The sequence below is a fragment of the Palaemon carinicauda genome, chromosome 28 (genome assembly GCF_036898095.1).
Source record: "Palaemon carinicauda isolate YSFRI2023 chromosome 28, ASM3689809v2, whole genome shotgun sequence".
NCBI classification, from domain to species: Eukaryota; Metazoa; Arthropoda; class Malacostraca; order Decapoda; family Palaemonidae; genus Palaemon; species Palaemon carinicauda.
In genome coordinates, this window is record NC_090752.1 from 3,998,893 (window position 1) to 4,024,924 (window position 26,032).

Below are 26,032 nucleotides of genomic sequence, written 5' to 3' on the forward strand. Positions count from 1 at the left end.
GGAGAGACCAAGAACCTGAAACATCTGATGTTCGGAGTAATCCCCCCCATCCACTTAGAGACGCGGCTGTATGGAATGTCACTTGTGGAGGTGGGAATTGTAGAGGAACCGATTTGGAGAGGTCCTTCGGTTCGGACCATGGGCGTAGTCTCATTTTCAAGACAGAGGGGATCTTCGAGACCATGTCTCTTATAGGTACTGTAGCTCTCTTTCTCCAAACTCGATTGATGTCTTTGAGTTTGGCTTTTATTAGGAGATCTGTTACTGAAGTGAATTGTTTGAGAAAATTTTTTGATCTTGGAAACTATTCCTCTTACCTTTTGGAAGGGAGAGACAACGTGTGCTTCGAAAGGTCCCACTGAATGGCTAACCATTCTAAGCGGCCTGATGGTTGCAGGCGAGATTTTTTGGAGATTGACCCGAAATCACAGGTTGTCGAGAAATTGAAGTACTGTAATTCCTTCGTAGCTCTGTTGCCTTCTATGACCGGCCGGGCCCAAATGAGCCAACCGGCCAGATAAGCAATGATCTGTATCTCTTGGTTCCTGAGTTGTTCTAACACTCTCTCTCCCAGTTTCGTGAATATCCTGGGATCAATGTCGAGGCCAAAGGGCATGTCTTGAACACAAAGGCTTTCCTGCTTAGGCGGAAACCCAGATAAGAAGAGAAGTTTCGAGCTATAGGCGCAAGATAATAGTCGTCGGTAAGATCGACAGAGGTGGTGACGGTCCTACGGGGAAGTAAGGTCCGTACCTGAGAGATAGTCAACATCCGGAACTTGTCGCAGAGAATGTAAGAGTTTAGCTTGACAAGTCCAGGTCCACTCTCAATGCCGACAAGCCTTTCTTCGGAATCGTGAACAGGTGGCTTTGGAACTTCAGTGATCGATCCCGTTTGATTGCTTCTTCTTGAGTAACCCTGTGGTGTACTCTTTCAGGATGGGAGTGGATTTCTGGGAGAAGGTCACTGGTGGAGGAGGAGGACCTTGTGGCCATTTTCACCTCAAACCTTTAGAGATTATGCTATGAGCCCACAGACCGAAGGTCCAATGGTCTCGAAAATGGTAAAGTCTACCCCCTACTGGGACCACCGCGTTGTGAGGGGGTGAATCTAGGTACTTTCCTTCTCCGAGCCCCCTTTTTTCTAGGTCCGTCTCGATGGCGAGACTGTCTTCTACTCCTGTAGCTTCCTCTCTGGTGTCCACGAGAGGAGCCTGAGGGTTCGGATCTAGGGCTGTATGCAGGTAAAACATCCCAACGGGGTTGGGCTGTGTACCTGGGGAATCAGTGAGGTAGACCACCTGATGAGGGGGATTTGGATGCATAGACGTCGAATCAGAGGAAGGCTGTGATGACGAGTGGGTAACCGACTATCGATTCCTGTCTGATAGAGGCCTCAGACAGAACGTATTTCCCACAACTAACCCGATCAGACCATCAAACGTGTAGGTCGAATTGGAAGGGCAGATCTTGGAATTATCGTACCCCCCAGACTGACAACATCCTGGTCCAGACAGATCAGGCCTGCCCTTTAGGAAATAATACTGTTACCTTCGGTACCTTGTCTAACCTAACCATGGCAATCTCTTTCAATCGAACGAATCCGTTGAACGGGAATTCTAGTACCTGGGAGTAAAATCTAGGTCCCCCAGAGGGAGGACGTCTATGCCATCCAGATTTATGGTACCATCTATATATGGAACATGTAAGGCAAATCTCTATGCGTTGTTTTTATCGAAGGAGGTTACTTCGATATGCCTGGGGCTGTAGGGGGAAACTTCCGAGTTCCTGAACGGATCCGACTCACCACCATACTTTTGAGCTCCGTCATAGCCCCTTGGTTTTCCCTAGAATGTGTTGCTTTTAGCAGTCACGGTTTATGCAGGGTAACATGAACATCAGGATCCATTAAGGGTCCTAGGTCGGTGACGTAGGTAATTGCAAAGCTGAAGGCTCAAAACTCATCCCCACCTACCTGCCCGTCCATGGGGTCGTCGTCCAACCTTAGAGAGGACACTCTGAGGAGATAGGGACCTCTAGATGGAGCATTTCTTCCCAACCTTGATACCCAAGGGCAGAGAGCCTCTCTTGCAGGCCAGAGAGATTCACCATCATCCTGACGGGAACCATGTAGGCGAACCTTCTGTAACAGAAAGGGGACATAAGTCTGGATGTTCCTTGAACTTTGGTTAGTGATCCTATTCACAGGCTGGGATCAGCTGTATAACTCATAAAAATAAATTTTAAAGAATAGTCATTTAATGTACTATCTTTTGGGGTATAGTTCGACACTTGTATTCATGAAATGTGACACTGTTGGCGCATCCGCCACAGGTTGGCCACCCCTGACTCAGACGTTCAGAACCGGGTCTAACATTATTTACTGGCTATCAGTATTCTATTGATTCATCTGTTCACTGACCAGAGTTTCAAGGAACAGTAGATAGCCTCTCATGGCATGGTTAGTCTCGACCCGCCCCTTCATTAGAAGGGGCCAACGTTCGGTTCCCAGTACTGAGTGGAAACTTATTTCTATTTGAACACTATGTTGTATTGATATTTATTCATATTTAGGCATAGTTAGAATTGAATATGCATAAATATAGGCATAATCAATTTATTTCTATTTGAACACGATGTTGTATGAATATTTATTCATATTTAGGTATAGTTAGAATTGAATATGCACAAATATAGGCACAATCAATTTATTTCTATTTGAACACTATGTTGTATGGATATTTATTCATATTTAGGCATAGTTAGAATTAAAAATGCATAAATATAGGCATAATCAATTTATTTCTATTTGAACACGATGTTGTATGGATATTTATCCATATTTATACATAGTTAGAATTAAATATATGCATAAATATAGGCATAGTTATGTTCATATATTTTTATTAGGACTTTCAAGAATAGCTAATGAATATTACCAACGCAAATTCAAAGTGTCATTAAAGTAAGTACAGTTTACTTTGTATTCATGTTAAATCCTTTCCTTTACAGCAAAACAAGAGATTGGCCACCCGTGGTTTGAGTGATCTCTGTCTGTACCGGAGCTCCGGTAACAATCCCCGGTACAAAGGTCCGTCATAGTGACAACGTGAACACCAGAGGAAAACTAATATGAACCTCAATGCTGATCGCCTGTACGATATCCGATTAAGCCGGAGATTCGATGAAAAGGATCGTAATAACGATAGTGATTATTCATGAAAAAGGGTTCATACCCTGATTCTGATCGTCTGATTGATCTCTGTTTGTAACGGAGAACTAGTGAGAAAGGTCCGTCATCGTGAAAACGTGATCCTCAGCGGTACGATAACATTCTCTAATACTGAATGTTTGTGATATCTCCAGTGAAGCCGGAGATTCGATGAAAAAGGGACCGTAATAATGAAACTGTGAAGTCTTCATTGGTATCACATTGTTAACTCCGGTTCTGGCCGTCTGCTTGATCTCTGTTTGTACCGGAGATCCGGTAGCAAAGGCCCGTCACCGTGATATCGTGACCGTCCCCGGTACGATAACATTAACCTCAATGAATGATTGTGTTATCTCCCGTGAAGCCGGCTGTAACGGTGTAATTATGATCAAACATGACAAAGGTTCGTGTGTAAAAGGCTTCAGCCGGAGTCCGAGTGCCGGATTTCACCGTTGCACTCCAAAAATCTGCTCCTGTACGTTAACTAGTTCTCACCCAATGAGTATCCATTATAGCGGAGCATAACTCAAGGCGGAGCTAAGCATAACTCAAGGCGGAGCTAAGGGTGTCGGTATGAAACGACCCCAATTAATGACTCATACACTAACGTACCTATTAATAGTGTTAGCTATATTAACAGTAACCACATCAATAAAAACGTTTATAATATTAAACGTACTATCATCAACTCTGATACTAAGAGGAGGCCTGAATAACTCGTGATCGTATAAAAACGGAGAACGGGAAATTCACCTCTCTTACTCGAGCTAACAAAGAAAACGAGAGAAGGGATAACTCATATCTGTAGAACAGGGAACGAGCAGTCTCTGTTTTCGCTCTCAAGGTTACATAATAAAAAACTAACATCACACAATAAAACAAGAAAATTGATAAAATTGATTGCTTTTCTTAGTAATTGTAATAACCAAGAATGAAGAATAACGACAACGTAACAAATAAACAAGGATATAGTCTAAATCGAAGCCTCTGAGGCGAGTACAAACTAACAGACTAAATCGCTAAACTTTAATTCGCTATTCTTTAAATCGCTATTCTTCGTAGGTCCAAATTGGACTTGCAAGCAAATAAATACCATAGTATAAACTAATAAAAATTAATGATAACACAAAAAGGCCATAAAACGTAAGTGATATAACCTAGATGACAGAGTACCAGATGGGCAAAAATAACTAGAATATTTACCCAAGCGAACATAACCCAAAATGGCTGCCGATACCTCGGCAGGACAATCGCTTCCAAAACTAAAAACCACCATATTGGAAACAGAACAAATGCCCGGTACTGTCAAAAGTTGCCAAAACAAACTATGGTACTTAACATTGGTAAGGGTGAAGTAGCAACGTCAGTCATGTTGAATTAACGACAATCACTTCGAAAAACACTGGGCAAAACACTTATCAACTTTGCGGGCAAGTCCAAAACAGAAGGATGACCTGGTGAGCGCGAGTGGTAGGTGTCGGTAGGGTAACCCAACTGTATTCTCTAGGGCCTGTCACGGCCCTCCCCCTTTGATGAAGGGATTATCTAAATGGAAGACAGCCTGTGAATAGTGTTTTACAAACGCCCTTGTTAGATATACGACACCAACAAGGTGCTCGCGCGAGGGTTGTAACCACTGCATTCCATGCTTTTAATTTTCTCTGGTATATTTGGAAGATTTATATCAGAAAAAGTACAAAGAAGGACTTTTTCGCCGGCCGTCAGAGGTCGACCCAGAAATGTAAGGAGTCTTGAGAGATAAAATTGTGTTAACCTTTCACCCATAGTGACCACACCATTAGCGTTGGACCAGTAAAAATTCTTCATCTGTGTAAACCATCATCTCAGTTTTTTATTTTCTGAAAATGATGCTTAAATTATAGTTCAACTGCCCAGATTACAGGAACTTGGGGAAGGAATAATTTACATATTAAAATTACTTATTTCAGTACTTACTTTAGAAGAGCTACCATTGAAAAAATAAATAGCACATGTTTCTCAAGGAAGATTTACTGAAATAATCCAACGTAGAATAACCTAATGAGTAGTTGTTGCAAACTTTAGTTGCGTGAAGAAAGTATGGAAGAGATAAAAAAATTTCATCATACAGTAAACCCTCATTCATCAGCTCTTCTAATACCCATACAATGCACAATGCAATTCATTTGTGAAAAAGAGGAAGTGCAATACTGTGTATGTTTCCGCCCTGAATGGCGAAGTACAAATAGGACTGCATTTTGTGCAGATGAACCCAGAGAAAAAATCACTCCCTCAAGTAGGATGGAAAAACAGGTATACTTAGCAAGCCAGAGTAACTGAGCAATGTACATATCCTGATTGGTTCAGTGAGAATGTTAAGTGCGTACTGGCTTGTGGATGTGGAGAATGATAAGAGGAGGAGTTATACTGTCCTGTAGTATGGTGCCAATTAGGGAAGGATACTAATCAATCCCTAACTCTGGTCTAATTCTCAGTTCGGAACAAAGTTTCCAATGCAATGCATTGTCGTCTTCCAGATGTTAGAAAATAATACTCATAAAAACAAAACTGCAGACATTGAAAAATTTTGATAGGGGCTGACTTTGCTAAGTGTGCCAAACACAGCAATGAGATGGTGCAAGCAAAAATTAAGCTGTCGTCATATAAAACATGGAAAACTGCTAAGAAAGTTTTAATTTTATATTGTTAGCATTAACATTACAAAGTTAGGGGAAAGAAATGCAAGTCAGGGTAATAATGCTGTACAAAAGTCATCCAGCAAATATGCTTATAATATGTCACTAAACCATTATCAGGGATATGCTTATCAATCTGGTGTATTAATCACCCAATTTCTACAATAAAATTAGAAAATAGACAAATCAGTAAAAAATAAATTCTAATATAACAGTGGCATTATCATTCACAACAGCTCTTTTTATGGTTTGTACAGAAACATTTGGCAGCACACACTTCATCACAGTGTTATGCATTAGTCGATTATTCTTTTACACACTGTGATACTGCCGATTGATAGCTTTTGTGATACTGAAGCAACGTAAAATAATCCCCGATACAATGCCTAGATAGGGTAGCTACCACGTCCCCTAGACAATGGGCAAACACCATTCTCATTGAAGCAATCATTGGTATTCCCCTCCTATTTGGAGTGTTCAATATTTGCATAGTTTTATTTTTACTTTTGGCATTTAATTCATTTACATTTACATACTGGTAATATGTAGCTGTAAAAATTTCAGTCGAGGTGAGTGAATGGGTATTTAAAGTGGCGATGAATGAGTGATTACTGCATAATGTAAGATTTATTATTTGCACTTAATAACCTCTTCTCTAAACAAAAGTTCACCAACTACAGTACTTCATGTGTCCTATCTTTTAGATTATCGTAGAGTATTTTGCTTCTCCTTTTTCCTGTAATCTGGGAAACAAAATCAAATTGCTCTTTCACAAAAATATAAAATTGTACTTCAAGTAATGTATTACGCACAGGCGCTGTGCTCTTGGTAATCTAAATGCTAAAATAATGGCATAAAACATATATAAATCTTTGCCAGGACAATACTGGTGAAAGTGGTCACCGATGGACAAAAAATAGCATGCTAGATATCTAGCTAGGTTAAAGTTAAAAGTTATTTCTGTACTCTTCTCAATTGTATGTGCTTCCTCTTAGTCAAGTGCCATGATTGAAGTCTCATGTAAAAATGAGTTCACCACATAATTACTGTATATTGTATTAGAATACTAAATGGTTTATTTTTCTATTCTATGGGCCTCAGCTAAGGACAGGCTCTGATTTTAAGACATATTAGCATGGGATAGAAAATTCACACGACCAATTGCCAAAGTCATATTAAAAGTAATTTTTCATTAAATTCCTTATACTTACTAAAATAAACTTTAACCTCTGACATATAAAACCTTTTTATTAATTCTATCAGTCACTTATCTCCATTGATTAACATTGGTTAGCAGGTTTCCTATATATTTTTTCCAAAACTCAATTCTAACAAATCATTACTTTTTTCTTGAGCTTTTATTCCTAAGTTCTCGTACTGCTTGATTATTACAAATAAGCTGATCTTTACTCATTTATCTCTCTATCAACAATCCTAACGATTATTTTATCATAGGACAGATTCCAGGACAAAGATTTATGATATCTTATTGGTAGTATTTTATTCCAAGTAGAGAATATGGTATAAGAATAGTAGCATTTTATTCCTAAATTCAAAGTAAAATATATAAAAAATTATTCTACTTAAAACGAGTGATATCAATGACAGCAAATCTGTTTGACCTTTCTAGCAGCTGACCTGACCTTCAATCCTTAAACTTCAAGGTGATGGAAGATTATGAGAGACTGCAGAAACATGAAAGGGAAATCACAAGTACAAAGGAGAAATAGTAGGGGATTGGGACCCTTCAAAGGCAAAATACTACTATTTGTTAAAAAAAAAGCAAACACTTTGATATCTGGCCATCATTAGAATGGAATAGAAATATTCCAATAGACCACGAAATTGTGTATAGTATCTGTCTGCAATCAGACCTTAACATTTAAAATCAAGGGTATTAATCAGCAAATACCTTTGATTATAGAAAACTTTGGGTATGCGCTCCCACCCTAACGATATCGTTAGATCCCCTACTTTCACTTAGCTAGGTAAACTCCATCCCAAGAACAATCATATACAACAGTATAGACAAATATTAAACCTGATGACCTAATGGAATCGTCCCTCCCTGGCGATCTGCCACACTGGGGTTCGATTCCTGCTCAAGCTTGATAGTTTCTTGTAGTGTCTGCAACCTCATCATCCTTGTGAGCAGGTCTATCTGCTGAGTCATTAACAGCCATTGCCTGGCCCTCCCTAGACCTAGCTTGGGTGAAGAAGGGACTTGGGCACCTTTCATATGTATATAGGGCCAGTCTCTTAGCTAGGGCGTTGTTACTACCCTTAGCCTTTGCCATTCATGAGCGGCCTTTAAACCTTTAAAATGTTAAGGGAAGACTGTGTGCAATCTGTCAAAGAATAAACCTTGGCTGTGGTTTGGAAATGAGTACAGTAATGCATATCCTTGAACCTTGTGAAAACAAAAGTACTCTGGTAATGTACTTACATTAAATCATTTTGATATCTAAATTCTACCTTTACAGTACACTTTACTTTACCTTATTTGGCTTCAAATGTTCAATATCATTCACACAAACATTTTGTGATCATTAAATCTGATGAGAGCAGTAATAGTATTTTGATCTTCATCTCTTACACCAATATTGACTCGACCTGCAAAAGTATACAAAATAAAAAATCATAGCTTTCAATTTGGCAACACTCAAAATTATAAATGTTAATTTTCTTATTAACTATTATTTATATTATGTCAAGGTACATTTATGTCTTGTAAAAATGTAAATGAATTTAATAAGGCATGTCCACTAGTACTGTCACTTTCCTGTAATTCTCTGAGAAAAAATAAATAAATTCACTTAAAAAACAACAACATTGACATGGAGGAAAGAAAAGAGCTAATGAGTTATCAACAATGAGCAAGTCGAATTATTCCACCTATGAACAAACTGATATCAAGAAGGCAAAGATGATAAAAAACTATACTGTAATAGCTGCAAAAAGTCCATTAACTTCTTAAAAGTTCTCCTTACTGTACTTCAAAACATTAAATATATTCTACATTTTCACTCAACCACAACGTTACTTTAGATTATATCCAAAACAGTTACAAAATTGGAGCTTTTTCCCTCTTCTAGTACATACATACATATACCAAGGGCACTTCCCCCAATTTTGGGGGGTAGCCGACAACAAACAAGAAACAAAACAAAAAGGGGACCTCTACTCTCTACGTTCCTCCAGCCTAACCAGGGACTCAGCCGAGTTCAGCTGGTACTGCTAGGGTGCCACAGCCCAACCTCCCACATTTCCACCACAGATGAAGCTTCATACTGCTGAGTCCCCTACTGCTGCTACCTCCGCGGTCATCTAAGGCACCGGAGGAAGCAGCAGGGCCTACCGGAACTGCGTCACAATCGCTCGCCATTCATTCCTATTTCTAGCACGCTCTCTTGCCTCTCTCACATCTATCCTCCTATCACCCAGAGCTTTCTTCACACCATCCATCCACCCAAACCTTGGCCTTCCTCTTGTACTTCTCCCATCAACTCTTGCATTCATCACCTTCTTTAGCAGACAGCTATTTTCCATTCTCTCAACATGGCCAAACCACCTCAACACATTCATATCCACTCTAGCCGCTAACTCATTTCTTACACCCGTTCTCACCCTCACCACTTCGTTCCTAACCCTATCTACTCGAGATACACCAGCCATACTCCTCAGACACTTCATCTCAAACACATTCAATTTCTGTCTCTCCGTCACTTTCATTCCCCACAACTCCGATCCATACATCACAGTTGGTACAATCACTTTCTCATATAGAACTCTCTTTACATTCATGCCCAATCCTCTATTTTTTACTACTCCCTTAACTAGTACACTAGCTAATGCTGGATAGCTACTTTCCAACTTATTAATCTTGTTAGGAATTTTTATTTCAAAGTCTAAAAGTACTCCTCTAAATTACCTTGTTTGCACAAACTTAGAATGTTCGATATGACAACAGTAGTAGTAGTAGTAGTAGTTATTGTTTACTACTGATCAATTATATTTCAAGCTCAACCTACACCTGCAAAACAAAAATAAAATTCAAAAACAACCTTGACACTGAGTAAGTTAATTGTAAATTCTAACAATTGTTCATAATTTAAATCAAATACTTTCATAATATACTCTAAAAATGACAAATTCGCAGATAATTTGTATATTTCCTAACTATACAAACCTTAGCTATTTATTAGGGGTTATACTTTCGGCGGAGCTGAAATGACAAGCCATTGAAATTTAATGAGGATTAACTACACACACTGCTAATTAGCAGGGGTAGGGGGAGTAGCTTGCTACCACTCCCGTTCACATACCTGTGATTTAGTCACTTTGCTTGGAGGTAGGACTTCAAGGGGGATAGGGATGGCAGGCAAGTTTGTATAAATAGCTAAGGTTTGTATAGTTAGGAAAAATACAAATTATCTACGAATTTGTCATTTGTTCCGTAACTGGAATACAAACCATGCTATTTATTAGGGGTGACTCACCCATTAGGAAGGGTGGACGTCCCTGCCAATCTGGCTTTTGGCTTTGCCCGGGGTCTCCTTATCCGAGTATGTTAGTACTCAGAAATAAGGAGTACCTGCCCACGTTAAACCTTGCTACGCAAGGTACGCGGGCTACGCAAGCTGTGTGTTGAGATGTGCAGAAGTGTGACTGTCTAGTTAAGTTAATCCGAGTCTATGTAGGAAAAACCTAATGTGACCAACACTTCCCAATACCACTTCGCCAGGGTATGGGGTCGCAATAGTATTAGCTTAATACTAGGTACACAAGGGAGCATGGTTTACCTGCAATGGTTTGAGGTCAGCTTATGCAGAGAACCAAAGATGCTGCTTTCCCCACGAGAGAGTAGGATGAAGAAAAGAATGAGAGCCAGTCAAATCTTTTCATTCACGCAGACTAAAACCGGGTAACAGTGCCCTCAACCTTCTGCTACTTATCCAATAAGGAGCTTGCGGTATACAACCAGCTGTTGTGCAGCCACCACCGGACCGATAGAGATCGTATCGAGTACCTGTGGGTCATGTCAAAGGTTGAGAAAGTCACCTGGAGCATTCACATCCTTTCTTTTAAACCTGCATCAGAATAATCTGCTAAGAAGGCCCAGGGGCATAGTTATGCCCCTGACACTGCGAGTCACCATGTAAAGATGATGTATTTTAGTCTATTAGTTTTATAATGAAGGCTTATTTACAGTTTTACTTCACATTGACATCAAACCCAAGTCTTTTCAAATTAAAAGTAAGGAATGTTAATCCTGCCACCAGAGGCTCTTGTACAAAATATTATAATGCAAAGGTAAATAATTAGCAACAAAATATTCTAGCCTAAACATTCCCGTAACATCACTAAAATGTCGGCAGTTCAGGTGTATTATTCAATAACTCCAAGACACCTTTAAAAAAAAAAAACACCCATATATATGTAAGAAATGAAGAGGTGACACAAACCTTAAAAACTTACTGTGCTGTCTGCTTAAAATTGTCAACAATTCCATCTAATCTTATGTAAAATAATAACTACGACTTAGCCTTGAAAAAAAATGTGAACAACAATGCTGTGATACTCAAAAGCTATACTGCTCCCATGTGGTATTTGAAAACAAATACAAAACTAAGTAAGTGTCACCAAGCAAGTTAAAGCAAGCAGCAAATCTCAAAGTAAATACTATAGCACTTGGAGATTAATAATTCGGTATGTTTATTATGTTAACTATGTCGCTAAGAATAATGAATAACAAAACGTAGATAATTGACAGCACTTGACTTGATGGCTGAGGGAGATGCCTGAATCTTGGTACTATGAACGTACAGAAAGAACATCTGTTCAATTGTCTGACAACATCTGTTTAATTGATTAACAACATATAGAAGATGCCAGACGAGCACATACGAGAACAGAGGAAAGTTTGTCTCCAATACTGGCATTGGTTCTTGGTGATAACGTGTCATTGGTTGTCAGATGCATTTCAGAATGAGATGATGTGATAGACTCAGTAGAGACTGAATCCATAGGTCTCCCCTACTTTGACCTTGCAAACTTTGTGCTACGCATATTGATAAAACTGGCCCTGGGGCAGAGAAGGAAACATTTCTTAGGAGCAGAGAAGACACATTTCTTTGGTAACTTGTCATATTGGATTCCTTGTTTTAAACTTCAACAGGAAAGTTTCTGGAAACGATACAACACATTGACCACAAAAATGATATGGAAACGAATTTTGAAAGTGAATCATCCATAGGAAATGATCTACTTATGGTCTCTTAAGAAGATATCATCTCCAATGTTCAACGATCAAGAAATACAGTACTAATAATTATATTAATTCCTTTTCACTATTAATCACCTTCAATCCACCTTTCAGTACCTTCAATTAAATGAAAGTAATATTTTAAAAGAAAAAAGGTACTGTACTATGAATTAAGTTTATGAAATCTAGGCTAAAAAGTACCGAGGCACATTCAGTGCTTTCATGTATGCTACGATATTTACGTAAAATAAATTCAAACCAAATCAAATTCAACGACTGAAAATCAATTGAATGATATTTCTTCATAAAGCTAAAGTTATCCATACCGCAATCATCGCCAAGTAATTGAATTATGCACCTGACATGCAGTGAGGTACAGTAGATCTACATTACCTAAAAAAATGGGACTTGAAATGTTCTAAAATAAGGAAACCCTTTTAAAATAGTTAGACAAATTTCCTGGCATTAATTAGCTATAAAACATTATTTGTACTGTACTCCAAGCTATTCAATCGCAAAAACTCAAATCACGTTTAATCTACAGAATCTGATGCTACTTAGAAATCTATAGGTTTAATTGCATTTTGTTCCAGGAGATATGGCTAATTTCAGTGGCTTCTAGAAAGGATTACAGTATGACCTCATAATAACAGTCCCATTCATCATGGATTCAGGATTAACTGATTAAATCCAGATAACCAGCCATGTCCAAGTGGGTGTTGTAATACTCACCGTAAGAAGTACATTAATTACCAATATACTGTACGTTTATTTACACACTACTGTACAATTGAAATATTAATTGCTTAATTTTATATGGTAAAAAGTTTATAACTAATCATTATAGAAGAAATTAGGTCAACTAAACAATGATCAATATTCTTATATCCTCTAGAGTCTAGAAAAACAATTAGTTTATCATTTCCTGAGGAAATTCACTTTTCAAGTTAATTTCCTTGTGTTACGCTTCCTTTTATGGTATTGTCTCTGTAAATGAATCCTCTAAATTAACATTCCCATCATCCTCTGACTCTACTACTAGGTCATCCTGATCCATCTCCAATTGAAAGCATCAGAACTTTTATAAGTCACAAGGTATTTTGACAACACAGCGTGAAGAATATACAAGGAAACCTTTATTACTTAAATATTGTAATAGATAACTACAAAGAAATCATTTCAAAAACATTGTGATTACCTTGATAATATTCTTCGTCTCCTCTGTGCATATGTTTACATTCAATATATAACCTAAAATTCAAGAGAAAACCTATATATAATCACATGAAATATGCATATTACATAATACATTACTGTACTCATTTTTTATAGATTTTACCGACTACAAATCACAAGACAGCACTAATATAAAGTTTTCTGGGGCGGCCTGTGACGGCCGGTGAGAAAGGTCCTTCCTTATACCTTTCCTAATATAAATCTTCAAAATATACTAGAGAAAGATAAAAGCATGGAATGCAGAGGTTACAACCCTCGCGCGAACACCTTGTAGGTGTCGTGTATTAAACAAAGGCGTGTGTAAACCACTATTCACAGGTTGTCTTCCATTTAGATAATCCCTTCATCAATGGGGAGGGCCGTGACAGGCCCTAGATAACATGGTTGAACTCCCCAACGACACCTACCACGCGCGCCCTCTAGGACATCCTTCTGTAATTGGACTTGCAGCAAGCAGAGTTTTTTTTGGGCACAGTGTTTTTTCGAAGAGTTTCTCGTTATTTCAACATGACTGACGTTGTTACTTCACCCTTACCAATGTTAAGTACCATAGTTTGTTTTGGCAGCTTTTGGCAGTACCGGGCATTTGTTCTATTTCCATTATGGTGGTTTTTAGTTTTGGAAGCGGCTGTCCTGCCGAGGTATCGGCAGCCATTTTGGGTATGTTCGCTTCGGTAAATTTTCTAGTTATTTTTGCCTATCTGGTACTCTGTCAGCTAGGTTATATCACTTATGTTTTATGGCCTTTTATGTTATCATTAATTATTATTAATTTTTACTATGGTATTTATTTGCTTGCAAGTCCAATTTGGACCTACGAAGAATAGCGATTTAAGATAGCGTTTTAAAGCATAGTAACGATTTAAAGCTTAGCGATTTAGTCTGTTAATTTGTACCCTCCTGGAGGGTTCGTTTTAGACTATACAGTATCCTTGTTTATTTGTTACGTTGTCGTTATTCTTCGTTATTACTATTACTAAGAAAAGCAATCAATTTTATTAATTTTCTTATTTATTGTGTGATGTTAATTTTTAATATGTAACCTTGGAGAGCGAAAGCATAGAGTGCTCGTTTCCTGTTCTACAGGTATGAGTTATCCTTTCTCTCGTTTTCTTTGAGTAAGAGAGGTGAATTTCCCGTTCTCTGTTTTTATACGATCACGGGTTATTCAGGCCTCCTCTCAGTATCAGAATTGATGATAGTACGTTTAATATTATAAACGATTTATTGATGTGGTTACTGTTAATATAGCTAACACTATTATTAGGTACGTTAGTGTATGAGTCATTAATTGGGGTCGTTTTATACCGACACCCTTAGCTCCGCCTTGAGTTATGCTTAGCTCCGCCTTGAGTTATGCTCCGCTATAATGGATACTCATTGGGTGAGAACTAGTTATCGTTCCGGAGCAGATTTTTGGAGTGCAACGGTGAAATCCGGCACTCGGACTCCGGCTGAAGCCTTTTACACACGAACCTTTGTCATGTTTGATCACAATTACACCGTTAAGGCCCCCGTTTTCATCGTATCTCCGGCTTCACTGGAGATAACTCATTCATTGAGGTTAATGTTATCGTACCGGAGACGGTCACGATATCACGATGACGGGCCTTTGCTACCGGACCTCCGGTAAAAACAGAGATCAAGCAGGAGTCCAGAACCGGAGTTAACAGTGTGATACCGATGAAGTTTAGAGATTCATGCTACGTGGTTACTGGTTTCTATTATAATTTCTTATTTTATTAAGGTGTTAGCTACTACCATACTCACACATTAATTAAGATTTAAGTGTTTCTGATTAATAAGTCAATGACAAGAATCTCAAGGAACATCCAGACTTATGTCTTCTTTCTTTTTACAGAAAGTCCGCTGCACTGCCAGGGGCTGCTCCGCTGCCTTTACTGATCCCATGGGCCATGATCTATGCCGGGCCCATGCCCATTGCGCCATATCCTTCTCTCGGGAACCGGGACAAGCCCCCTATACGATATGGTTTCCGGAGTCATGCATGCTCTGCTATGAGCTGTCAGCCCTACTCATGAGCGAGGAGGTAAGTTGGTTCTAGTGTCCCTGTTAATATCCTTTGCGAAGAATTAATTGCTCTTTATATATTGACTTCAGTTTTGGCTTCATCATTAATTCCCTCTCTCCTCTTTCAGGCTGATGATGAATCTCTCAGGGAGGCGAGAGCTACTCTCCGGCCTTGGGTGTCAGGGTTTGGGAGGAATGCGCCTGCTGGCGCACCCTATCTCCTTGATGGAGACATGGCTTCTCGCCTATTCCCAGGCTCTATTACTGCAGCAGTTCCACCGGAGACAGCGGCCCCGTTAATTGAAGTGGTTAGAGCAACCATTCTAACTGAGGAAGAGGTTTTAGTGCGTAGGCCGAGCCCTACCTAGGTCTGGACGAGGAACCCATGGATGAGCAGGTAGGTGGTGTTGAGTTGGTGGACCCCCTTTCACCCCACACTCCTTCCTCTACTACTTCCTTTCACGGCTTTGATAAACCTACGGCTTCTCCTCGAGGTCCCTCCGTTCCTGTACGACCCAAGGTGAAGCCACTACGTACCTTTAAGCCTTCAGCTTTGCCATTATCAGTGTCACCGGTTCCGGGACCCTCAAAGGATCCTGATGTTCATATTGCTATACCTAAAACCGTGACTCCTAAGAAGTCAAAGTCTACTAAGTCCAGGGCTTCGTTAGAGGATCAGGCTCGGGAGCCCCCTTTATCCGCCGCCATGGTCAGGGATATTGTGAAAGAACAGATACAACAATATCTTCAACAGTCTAGGGCAGACCGAGGAGCTATGACGGAGCTCAAAGATATGGTGGCAAGTCTCATCCGTTCCGGAACTCAGATGCCCCCTCCTTCAGCCCCGGACGCATCGAAGTTACCTCCCTTCGAGAAAAACAACCCTTGGAGGTTTGCCTTACATGCTCCATATATTGATGGTGCCATAACTCTAGAGGGCATAGGCACCCGTCCTCTAGAGGACTTAGAATTTTACCCTCCGGGACTAGAATTCCCATTCAACGGCTTCGTCCGATTGAAAGAACATGCCTTGGTTAGGTTAGACAAGGTACCGAAGGAAACGGTAATATTCCCTAAAGAGCAGGCCCAAGCTTTCTGGGCCAGGACGTTGTCAGACTGGGGTTGCACTAATTCCAAGCTCACCCCACACAAAGGAGCCTACACCATATTTACAGCTTCTCCAGGTATTACCTTGCCTATTACAGATAAAGTGGCAGCTCTTACTTTTCAGGCTATCAAAGAAGGTTCTGCCATGCCGGCTCTTAAAGAGACCGATCCCACCTCCATGCTCATTCCGAGTACCGTTACTATCTGGGATGATGCCCCCGCTACTTTCACAGTAGGGAAGTTAGACCCAGACTGTGCCTCTAATCTGTTCTCCGAGAAGCTTCCTAAATTACCAGATATTCTTCTCAAGACTGAGTTTGAGGCACGGAATAGGTTGGCTAGGTCTCTCCACTCCATTACCTCCGTGGAGTCCCTAACCTCACTTTATCCGACCGAGACCATGTTCCGGGTATTCACAAAGAACCTGTCTCTGTCCTTCCAAATCGACTTACAACAGTTTTGTTCGGCTCGGGTTAGTTGCAGGAAGCACGTTCTTTCTGAGGCCACGATCAGGCATGAACCGAATAGGCTGATAGCTTCCCCCTGCTGGGGTAAGAACCTTTTTCCTCAGGAGGAGGTGAACAAGGTACTACAAGACGCTGCGAGAGCAAATCAAAATTTGCAAGTGAGGTGGGGCCTCACTGCCAAAAAGAGGGTTGAAGGTCAAAAACAAACCTTCTTCAGGAAGAAACAGAGGTTTGCCCCTTACAAGACGAGCCGAGGTCACTACCAACAATCGCCGATTGCCCACTCGTCTTCACAGTCTCCCACTGCTTCGTCTCCTCTACAGCCGAAACACCCTCAACAGGTGGTCTACCTCACTGCTCCCCCAGGTACCCAACCCAACCCCGTTTGGATGCCCTCACCCGCATACAACCCTAGCTACGGACCCTCAGGTCCCTTTCGTGGACACCAGAGAGGTAGCTACAGGGCTAGAGGACAGTTCCGTCAACGAGGCGGACCTAGGACAAGGGGTTCTCGAGGAGGGAAAGAACCTAGATTCACTCCCTCGCAATGATATAGTTCCGGTAGGGGGGAGACTTTAACACTTTCGAGACCGTTGGACCTTCAGTCCGTGGGCTCACAGCATAGTCTCCAAAGGCTTGGGGTGGAAATGGTCACAAGGTTCTCCTCCTCCACCAGTGACCTTCTTCCAGAGACCCACAACCATTCTGAGAGAGTACACCACCGAGTTACTACAGAAAAAAGCAATCAAACGGGTTCGATCGCTGAAGTTCCAAGGCCGCCTGTTCACAGTTCCGAAGAAAGGCTCGTCGGCATTGAGAGTGGTCCTGGACTTGTCAAAGCTAAATTCTTACATCCTCTGCGACAAGTTCCGGATGTTGACCATCTCTCAGGTACGTACCCTGCTTCCCCGTGGGGCCGTCACCACCTCTATCGATCTTACCGACGCCTATTATCACGTACCAATAGCTCGAAACTTCTCTCCTTACCTAGGTTTCCGTCTAGGCAGGAAAGCCTTTGCATTCAAAGTCATGCCCTTCGGCCTCAACATTGCACACAGGATATTCACGAAACTGGGAGAGACAGTGCTAGAACAACTCAGGAACCAAGGGATTCAGATCGTTGCTTATCTGGACGATTGGCTTATTTGGGCTCGGTCAGCCCTGGAGTGCAACAGAGCTACGAAGAAAGTACTTCATTTTCTCGCCAAACTGGGATTTCGGGTCAATCTCCAAAAATCCCGCCTACTTCCATCAGACCGCTTCGAATGGTTAGGCATACAGTGGGACCTTGCACGGCACAAGCTGGTTCTACCTCCCAAAAAGGTAAGAGAAATAGCTTCCAAGGTCAAGAATTTTCTAAAACACAGACAGGTGTCCAGAAGAGCCTTAGAAAGAATCCTCGGCCTTCTTCAATTCGCTTCAGTAACAGATCGCCTATTGAAAGCCAAACTCAAAGACATCAATCGAGTTTGGAGAAAGAGAGCCACAGTACCTTTAAGAGACAAGGTCTCGAAAAACCCCTCTGTCTTGAAAATGAGATTACAGCCATGGTCCGAACCGAAGAACCTTTCCAAATCGGTTCCTCTTCAATTCCCACCCCCACAAGTGACAATTCATACAGACGCGTCTCTGAGTGGATGGGGGGGTTACTACGAACGTCAGATGTTTCAGGGCTCTTGGTCACCCGCCATGAAACACTTCCACATCAATGTTCTCGAAGCCATGGCAGTGTTCTTGACCCTGAAGAGGCTCTCTCCTCCGAGGTCGACCCACATCAGAGTAGTGTCAGACAGCACAGCCGTAGTACACTGCATCAACAGAGGAGGATCCAAGTCGCCCAACCTGAATCAGATCCTGGTCGCTATCTTCACCTTGGCAGCAGAAAAGAACTGGTTCCTGTCAGCAACCCACCTAGCGGGAGTCCAGAATGTGATAGCGGACTCACTATCCAGGACGAAACCACTGGAATCAGAATGGTCTCTAGACATAATTTCATTCCGGTGGATACTCAGGCTGGTTCCGGGCCTTCAGGTAGATCTATTCGCAACTCAGATGAATCACAAACTTCCTTGTTATGTGACACCAAACATGGACCCTCAGGCTTATGCCATAGACGCATTAACCCTGGATTGGAACCATTGGAGGAAGATTTACCTATTTCCACCAGTGAATCTTCTATGAAAGTATTGCACAAACTACGCTCCTTCCGGGGGACAGTGGCCTTAGTAGCACCTCACTGGCCAAAGAGCAGTTGGTTTCCTCTCCTCCTCGAGCTGAAACTCCGACCCTTCCGGATTCCATTCCCCAAACTAACCCAAGTAATTCAAACAGACTGTGTCAGATTCCTCAAGGATAGCCAAAACCCTAACTTTGTGGACTTCATGAAGTTTGCAGCTCATAAAGACGCAAACATTGACCCGGAAAACGTTCTCTTCATCGAAGCGGACAAAAGGGACTCGACAATTCGTCAATATGATTCGGCTGTTAAGAAATTAGCAGGTTTCCTAAAGAATTCAGACCACACTCGTATGACTCCGAATTTAGCCATCTCGTTCTTTAGGTTCTTATTTGACAAGGGCTTGGCAGCTAGTACTATAACTACCATCAAGTCAGCTTTGAAGAAGATATTCCTGGTTGGGTTTAACATTAACCTAGCTGATTCCTATTTCTCATCTATTCCAAAAGCATGTGCTAGGCTTCGGCCGTTGGATCGGCCGCAAAAAGTCTCTTGGTCTCTGAACAATGTCCTCAAACTCGCGTCGGACACTGACAACGAGTCCTGCTCTTATATCACTCTGCTTAGGAAGACGTTATTTCTATCAGCTATGGCCTCAGGTGCTAGAATCTCAGAACTAGCAGCGCTCTCACGTAACCCGGAAAACATAGATTTCCTCCCTACAGGCGAAGTACTGCTTACCCCAGACAGAGCTTTCCTAGCTAAAAATGAGGACCCGCAAAATAGGTGGTCCCCTTGGAAGATCATCTCTCTTCCCCAGGATCCTTCGCTGTGTCCAGTCACTACTCTCAGGACCTTTTTAGCTAGATCTGCCACCCGCTCGTCTGGCCCCTTATTTATCAGGGAACAAGGTGGTACTTTGACCATTCAAGGTATCAGACAGCAAATCCTCTACTTCATTAAACATGCTAACCCGGAATAATTTCCCCATGCTCATGATATACGGTCAATAGCTACCTCTATCAATTACTTCCAGAACATGGACTTTGATGACCTTAAAAAATACACGGGTTGGAAATCTCCTATGGTTTTCAAACGCCACTATCTAAAGAACTTACAGGCCCTTAAATACCCTACGGTTGCAGCGGGGAGTCTTATCTCCCCCCATTAATCTCTGATTATTTCTTTATTCCATCTCTTCTCTCCTCCCTCCTGACCACCTCTCACACCACGTCGCCACTCTCCTGGGTGGTTCGTTAGCCCTAAGTTATTTTGCCATGTTTATTTGTTATGATTTAACTGTTATTGTAATTACCATTCCTGTAAAGTTTAGATATGCTTAGACATGTAAGGTTGATACCTTTCACGACGGGACACTCAGGTGATCCCTGGTCCTCATATTATTTTAGCATTACATCCCCTATGCTTATGGCTAGTTTATGATTTATGTTTACTTACAGTATTATATTATTGCCTTACATGGTGTTTGTTTTCTCCTTATTATGTTATTAATTTATTGGGCTTGGAAGGCATTCTCTGGTACATTCTCACCGGCCGTCACAGGCCGCCCCAGAAAAGGGATTTTGACGAAGGAAAAATCTATTTCTGGGAAGAGGCCTGTGACGCCCGGTGAAACCCTTCCCGGTTATTTGATACGGACCCCACCCCTCTTTTTTCCTTGCCAAGCCATATGTTCTTGCAGAAGGATGTCCTAGAGGGCGCGCGTGGTAGGTGTCGTTGGGGAGTTCAACCATGTTATCTAGGGCCTGTCACGGCCCTCCCCATTGATGAAGGGATTATCTAAATGGAAGACAACCTGTGAATAGTGGTTTACACACGCCTTTGTTTAATACACGACACCTACAAGGTGTTCGCGCGAGGGTTGTAACCTCTGCATTCCATGCTTTTATCTTTCTCTAGTATATTTGGAAGATTTATATTAGGAAAGGTATAAGGAAGGACCTTTCTCACCGGGCGTCACAGGCCTCTTCCCAGAAATAGATTTTTCCTTCGTCAAAATCCCTTTATTACCACAGAAGCCTGACCAATAGTCATACTTTTTGACAGCCTATTTATTATTAAAATTAACAATGAAAAATGTCCAAGATTGTAGTGTATACCTTGAAAGTAAATTTCAAAATCGCCCAGATCCTTCACTATACCCAAGTATGTTGTGCTTAAAATTAGTACTTCTAGGCACTGCAACCAAGCACAAGAAATTTCTGGCAATAAAGTAGCTATTTATGACAAGAGGAGAATGTGCAACATTTTGAAAAAATCAATCCTTCAGTTGAACTGGCCTTGAAAGTGACCTCAGGAACTAATGGTAATGACTATGCAACACAGAGCACAGAGGTCTAGAGGAAATTTTAAGTATTAAGAAGTATTTTGCTACTAAAGCTGATAATCTAGTTATTGTAAAAGGAGTGACAAATTCTGATAAAACCACCAAGCTAAGAAAACTTCTTGTAATATCTACCTAAGACCGAAGAGAGTATATGTGAACATAATAAAAGTGTGAAACTTTGGAGGACATTTCCAAAGCTTGTTATGATACATGCCATATTTGCGACTTCCAGCACTACAATATGGATAAAATATCCAGTTATGGTTATTTATGTACAGAACATTGGGAAGTTTCAAGCAGTAACTTCTTTGGAAGAAGTTCTTGTTGTGAAGGGTAGCCAGATTTGGGGCTTCTTGCATTCAGATCACATCTCAAGTACAATAATCCCTACTTAGGACAAAGAAATGTATGCATGATATTCTGAGAAAGTTTCAGGAGATTACTACCAGGCAAAGTTAAACATTGGTGTTCCATTTAAGGAAATTACAGGCAATAAATTTTGATAAGTTGTGACCTAGAATGTTTCACAATCATGGCTAGAGTACGATGGGAAGATTGTATTATACGCCAGGAATTTGAGAAGATGGACTGGATTTATGTATCTACACAACCAGACACTGGAGCCTGTGTGGCCATTCAGTGACCAAGTGCAACTAAAGGACAAACCTCCAGTTACACTGTGAAGTAAAGGCTGAAAGAGGCTGGACAGCAAGATAGAGGAAACGATACAAGAACATGGGTATAATAGAAGGATATTATGAAAGTGCATCTAAAACCTGAGGAAATGCTATAGAGACCCCTTATTTAATATTTAAGTACACAAAACGAGTTGCACTGATGGCACTAACCTCTGTACAGGGTGGATGAGAGGAGTCCTGATGCTAGAAAAAGGTAGATCTCAAAAACATGTACTGCATTTATGAATTTCAGCCTTAAAACCCAGCAGAGGCCAGGGAGCTTACTCAGTGTCAGAGCAACATGAAGAAAAGACCCAAATGCATTATAAAGTCAAGTTCAAAGATATTAGACAGTTACTGTAGTTGGAAGAAGTGGGACAGGAGGTAAATAGAAGGCTAAATACTAGAGTGGTGTGGGTAGGGTCCAAAGGGATGCTGCAAAGACAAAATGATTGAACACCCATATGAAGGCTCAGGCAATCGTGCAAAATGGAGACAAAGACCTAGCCCTGATGACATAACAGGACAGAAACAACTAGATCGGATTTGTTGCAGGTTATCCCCACCCCAATCTTTTATGATGGTTCAGCAACACGGGAATCCAAACATGGCTGGGGCATACTTCAGAAGCGATGCGCAAGGCCCTCGCCCGAGACTTGTGGAAAATAGGCAAAGGTTGCCTTCCAAAGGATGGAGAAGGCTAAACAAGAAAATCCGATATAGGTTTGACAACCCAAAGGATGTCAGAATGGCCTCACTTAATGTATGGACGATGACAGGAAAAAGCTTTGCAATTGTTAAAATGATGAATGATAAGAAAATTGGCATTCGGCTAGTACTGTACAGGAAACAAAGTGGAAGGGAGAACGAGCTGCAGAAATTGGCCCATGATACAAGATGTACTATGTTAGAACACAGAAGGAATGACATGGGAATAATTTTGTCCCCTGACTTGAAAGACTATGTACTGGAACTGGTTAGAGTAAAAGATTGTATCATTAAAATGAAATTAGAATGGTTTGGAGAAAATTGGAGCATCATAAGTGTTTAAGCACCACAAATTGGTACAACCCCAGGTTGAAAATGAAACCACCTGGATGGAATTAGATGGAGCCTTACAGGAGGTACTAGTTACCGTAAGACTATTGGTAGGGGGAGATTTTAATGGATATGTTGGTGCTACTAACAGAGGATTTGAAGAGGTTCATGGGGGGTATGTGCTAGGAGTGCAAAATATTAAGGGAAAGAGTATTCTTGACTGATTCCCATCATATAGAATGAAAATCATTAACACAATGTTTATCAAAGAAGAAAATCACCTGATAACATATAGAAGTTGCAATGCTTTTTCCCAATTGATTATATACTAGTAGGAAAGGAGTTTGCGATGGCAGTCAAAACAGTAAGACCCTGCCTTACGAGCAATTGACAAGCCAACATAGAACATTACTAACAGATATTAGAGTTGAAGCAAAGAAGAAATGGAAAAGTATAAAGGGCATCAGTTAGATCTGTTGGTGGAAATTGAAAGATACAAAGAAACAGGAAGCTTTTGTAGACAGAGTTAGACAACATACAGGACACAGATCACACCGGATGTGTGATAGCAGATATAAAGACAATAGGAATAGATATATGAAGATGATCATCAGGTAAAAGAAAGAATGGAAAAGAGACCTGGTCATGAAACGTAAATACTGGAAACACTCAAAACAAATAGGAAACATCCTTATAACCAAGAGAGAGAAACTAAGAATCTGGAAAACATCAGAGGAGAATAAAGGTGAGGAGTATAGGATTGCAAATTGTGCAGTGAGTGAAGGAAAGGGGGTTTGCACGATAAACTTTATGAAGAACTAGAAACATGAGAAGGGGAGGAAAAATATTTAGAAGCTCAGCAGAGTGGAATCAAATGGGTAAAGATGTAAAACCAGTTAAAACAAAGATGGAAATGGCAATGATTTGAGAGGTGACAATGAAATAAAGAAAAGATGGAGAAGCTATTTTGAAAGGTTAATGAATGAAGAAAATGAAAGAATACCCACAGAGGAAATGGAAAGCATTTCTGGTCCAATTCAAGAGATAACTTGAGAGTGGAAGTTGAGGGAACCTTAAAAAGCATGAAGAATGGAAAAGCGACGGGACCAGAAAAGTTACAAGCTGAGATTTGGAAGTATTTGGGTCAAGACGGAGTAATGTGCTTTATAAGCTTCTAAATGCTATTCGGAAAGGTGGAAAGATGCCAGCTGCCTGGAAGATGAGTATTCTGATCCACATATACAAAGGAAAGGGAGATGTAATGGATTGTTGAAATTATAGAGGGATAACATTACTATCTCATACCTTCAAAATCTGGGTGAGAATCAGAGATGGAAGACTGAGAGGGTTGGTGCATATTTTAGACATCCAACAAGGTTCCATGCCAGGCAAGAGGACAACAGATGCAATATTTTCTGACGGCAACTAACAGAAATATACAGAAGGAAGAAAGAGCTTCTATACGATATTTATTGATCTGGAAAAGGCATATGACCGTGTACCATGAGAAGAGATTTGAGAAGTTTAAGGGCCCAAGGAATACCTGAAGTATATGTAATTCTGGTTAGGGATATGTATGAAAATTGTTCAACAATGGTTTGATGTGAAGCAGGAGACTGTGAGGTATTCAATGTGCATGTATGCCTTCACGAAGATCTTAAACATGAAATCTCCTAGACAATTCTATATGCAGAGGATTCGTGTGTGCTACTGGTGATGAAGAACTAAATATTAAAGCAGAGGGATGGAGGAATAGTCTGGAGAGAGGGATCTGAGAATAACGTGAATCAAGACAAGGAATGCGCTGGGAATTCGAGGAAGGGGAGAGGGGGAGATCTTTAGATTGATTTTCGTAAGTTGGAAGAGGTAGAAATTTTTAGATATCTGGTGTCTGTGATCCAAAATACAGGAGATCTAGATGAAGAGTTGACTGGAGGAATAGAATCAGGGTGGAATAGCTGTAGGAAATGTAGTGGGGTGCTGTTTGATAGTAGGATGCCAAAAAAGCTAAAAAGCAGGATCGAGCTCCAGATGGTGAGACCTGCAATGTTGTACTCGTCTGAAACATGGGCAACTAAGAGACATGAGAACAGGATTGATGTAACAGAGATGAGGATACCGAGATGACAATGTGGACTTAATACAAAGGATATGAAATTAAGAACAAACATGTTAGAGGCACTCTCAAAATAACACCAGCTTCAACCAAGTAGATGGAGATGGTATGGACATATAGAGAAACGAGAGGAAGACCGTGGGATAAGGATGATGATGGATATGGGACTACCTGGTGGGAGAAGGTTAGGTAAACCAAAATTGCGATGGATTAGCTGTGTGAAGAGAGATATGAGGGAGTTGGAATTGAGCGAGGAAGATGCACAGGACCGAAGGAAATGGAAGAATGCATTGAAGAACCATTACAGCGGTCACAAATAGGGATGAGCTTGTGGAGAAAGATGATCTCCATAAAAAAGGACTACAAAAAAAACTTTTCCACTGATGAGGATGATTTGTCAGTACATGGGGTAGTTCACACAATATAACTACTGCTGACCTTGCTCAATTTTGTTATTTAATCACTGCTGGGCATTCATTCCCAAATGAAAATTTCTGGCAATATTCAGTAAATTATGTAAGCATTATAACATGTAACTAAGAAGGAGTCTTGAGAGATAAAATTGTGTTAACCTTTCACCCATAGTGACCACACTATTAGTGTTGGACCAGTAAAAATGCTTCATCTGTGTAAACCATTATCTCAGTTTTTTATTTTCTGAAAATGATGCTTAAATTATAGTTCAAC

General features: G+C 40.7%; 1 long non-coding RNA gene across 2 annotated transcripts in view; it reads right to left on the reverse strand.

Annotated features, from left to right (window-relative positions):
• Positions 1-26,032, reverse strand: part of LOC137621428 (uncharacterized) — a 337,042-nt gene that overhangs the window by 15,454 nt on the left and 295,556 nt on the right. Inside the window, exons 7-8 of one of the 2 annotated variants that reach the window (XR_011040226.1) lie at positions 9,817-9,830; positions 8,384-8,498 (exon numbers count right to left, since the gene is read on the reverse strand). This is a non-coding gene — a long non-coding RNA (uncharacterized lncRNA). The remainder of the gene's footprint in view (positions 1-8,383; positions 8,499-9,816; positions 9,831-26,032) is intronic. The other variant, XR_011040225.1, reaches the window with a different exon arrangement.